The 3,527-nt window shown below is 32.4% G+C and overlaps 1 pseudogene; it reads left to right on the forward strand.

Moving 5' to 3' along the window:
- Positions 1–414: 414 nt before the first annotated feature.
- On the forward strand, positions 415–2,813 carry LOC120182942 (annotated as a pseudogene).
- Positions 2,814–3,527: the final 714 nt, after the last annotated feature.

Raw genomic sequence — 3,527 nt, forward strand, 5'->3', positions numbered from 1 at the left:
CCATGTTTAAAATTTAACATTAAGTTTTGAAAAAAATGAAAGTTTATATATTAAAGCGGGCCAAAATTGATAGTTTGAATACTAAACGCCTTAAGTTTTTAACGACTGAGTACTAAAATGAAAAATAAACTTTAAGTATGGTTTTAACATAATTTAGGTACTAAAACGAACCAAAATTCATAATTTAGGTACCAAATGCATAGTTTACCCTATTTTTAACATAATTTAAACCATTTAAGCCTTTGTTTTGTTTTGTTTTGTAATAAATAATCACATCACAAATAAACAATGGATGTTTTTCTACTTTATCAGCAAATGGAAGACTTTTAGTAATCAAAAGTCTGGTGTTGACCCCAAGGATTGCTATAAGAAGGCTAACGCTTTGAGGGTTTTAGAGTTATATAGCACAGAGAGAGAGAGAGAGAGATCAATGGAGGAATCAAGGAAGGAGGAAGTAGTAAAGCTTCCGGGGTTCCGGTTTCACCCAACAGATGAAGAACTGGTGGGGTTTTATCTGCGGCGGAAGGTCCACAAGAAACCCATCAGTATCGAAATCATCGAACAGATTGATATCTACAAATATGATCCTTGGGATCTTCCAAGTATGTATCTCATGCTCTATCAATTTTTCAATTTTATTTTTCATATATGCCTTTAGCAGTGTGAGAACTATGATTAATTATTTGATAAGGTTGAGTATTTTTAAATTAAAATATTGTCATGTGATAATCATATTCAGTCCAACAAACAAAAAATGTGTAACAAGATATAATGTGAACTTATTCTCATACTTTATTGTTTGCGTCTAACTTGTTTAGGAAATGTTGGATTTCATTATTTTTTGGGCCTACCATTCCATTCCATGACAGCAGGATAAACATGTTTATAATTGTTTTTAATAGTAATAGGACGATTATATGATAATATATGTTTAAAAAAATTAATTTATTAACAATATATATATATATATATATGTAATTATTTAAATATAAAACTTCTGGAAGGAATACTATTTCATTTTATCACGAAAATTATTTGATAGATTCAAAATATTCTCTTACACCTATTCAAACTCGTTTGACCATTATGACATTTTCTCTTCCTAGTGAAATTAACATCTTGGATTAATTCAAACATAACCAGAACATATGGATGCTAGATGGATTAATTTAATCATAGATTGAATCAAATTAATTAAAATTAAATTAATTAAATTGATTTTTTTAAAGATTAATAGTTGAATTGAATAAAATTTGACTAATTTAGGGTTTAATATAAGTAATTAGGTCTTAAAAGTTTAATGAGTATAGTGTGGTTAAGAAATAGTTGAACATTGATTCTTATTAGGTTTGAGTTTAAAATATATATGAGATGCATATAATATATTAAAAGTTTAATATTTTAAGCTAATTAACTGATTTTGTATTGTATTAACAAAAAATCAAATATAAAAAAAATATCATAACCGATCCAACATCTAACTGCCAGACTGATTAATTAAACTAAATTTGAATTTGATGGTTAATTCGTTTAAAATCGAATACTAAATTCCACTAAAATTAATCACAGTATGAAAAGAGACTTAAAAATAGACGGAAAATTAATATATTTTAAATAAGATATAAATTCTTGGCACTATTAAACATCAAACATTTCATACAAAATATTGAATAATGGGTATGGATTAAAAGATCTTAGTGATTAAATGAACGATTGTTCTTTCTAAAAGTTTCAAGTTTAAATATGATATCTATAAGAATATTTAAATATTTATTGTCAAATAATTAAAAATGGTTCGATATTACCCTATATTCTACCTCATACTAATAAAAAGAACTGGACGATGATATGCGTATTTTGGTGCATGGTGGAGGAAGAAGTGAGCAATGTGGGAGAGAAAGAGTGGTACTTCTTTTGCAAGAGAGGGAGAAAATACAGAAACAGCATAAGGCCGAATAGAGTAACAGGTTCCGGCTTCTGGAAGGCCACCGGGATCGACAAACCTATCTATTCATCATCTCCCAAAGAACCCCATCAGCAGCAGCAATTCGGCACCTGCATCGGCCTCAAGAAATCCCTCGTCTACTATCGAGGTTGCGCCGGGAAGGGTACCAAGACCGATTGGATGATGCACGAGTTTCGCCTCCCGCCCGATGGCCACCACTTCTCCGATCCCCAAGAAGCAGTAAGTTTATTCTCTACTTATATGCTTAAATTGTCCTCTAGCTTTACAGTAATATTATCAATACAGACTAGGCGATGTAATAAGTTCAATCGTTAATGAAATGTTAGCCGCATGCATGCAGGAAGTTTGGACGCTTTGTCGCATCTTCAAACGAACCCCGTCGAACAACAAGTACGCAACTGCCGCAGAGGCCTGGAAATTGGATGCCGCTTTCAAACAGAACGGAGCTGATTCCACAACTTGTTGCAGTAGCCTGGAAGATGGCTCTCAGAGTCAAAACAGCACCGAGCGGTGCATGAGGAAACCGACATTTTCATGGACCAAGTTGATGCAGGAAACTACTTTCTTTGGGGCGGCACTGTTCCGTTGTTTTCATCATCCATGTCCAGTTCTGGAATGCAGCAATCCCCGGCCACTAATTGCTCCGCCTTTTGGAATCAACAGAACAGCGATGCTGGCGATGTGTTCAGTAACGGTAACTGGGATGAGTTAAGACCTTTGGTTGAGGTAGCTCTTGAACCCTACTCCAGCGATGCCTTTGATTGTACATAGAAAGCGAGCATGCATGTGGCACCCAAACATATATATATGTGAAATGAAGGAGATGATCAAGAATATGTGTTGAATTGAGTGGACTTTATAGACGATCTTAATCTTCGTGTCCTTTTTTTTCCTATAGGTTTTGCTATAATGTAATATATGCTAATGAGTAACTTCAAATTCCCTATAGTATATTATGAACATAAAATCTGTGATGATTTTTCAATTTATATTATTTTATTACAAATATTTTGATTATATTTCCGATTCTCTGAGTTGTTTATATTTACATACATGAGAAAAAACATTAAAATCAACCACCGTTCGACTGTAAAAAAATGATAACTTATAGTATTTTGATTATATTATTTAAGGTGATTGAATATGTTTAATAATGACTTACTGCTTTTTTTACTTATTTAATTTAAAAAATTTAAACATGAAAAATATTATAAATTCAGCACAAGCAGGTAATTCTCCATACTCCATCTACCTTGTGGGCTGCAAATTCAGCAACTATAGAATCTTCTATTATCTGTCTTTAAGATCTCAGACCTAAATTTGAAATTTAGCCCACAAGAATTTGCACTCAAGATGACGAATTTGCACTCAAGATGACTTTAAAATTCTGAGGCAAGATTATGTAGACTTGCTTTTGGGGAAAATAGGGCCTAAATAGATAATATTTAATAATGTTGGTATTGGGCATGTTCCAACTTTCATACCATCTATAACACCCTTAGCTGGTTTTTTTTTTGTCCAATAGGCCTTTTAGACTTAAAATTTACACCCATTCCCCTAT

This window comes from Hibiscus syriacus, unplaced genomic scaffold (assembly GCF_006381635.1).
Source record: "Hibiscus syriacus cultivar Baekdansim isolate YM2019G1 unplaced genomic scaffold, ASM638163v2 tig00112738_pilon, whole genome shotgun sequence".
Classification (NCBI taxonomy): Eukaryota; Viridiplantae; Streptophyta; class Magnoliopsida; order Malvales; family Malvaceae; genus Hibiscus; species Hibiscus syriacus.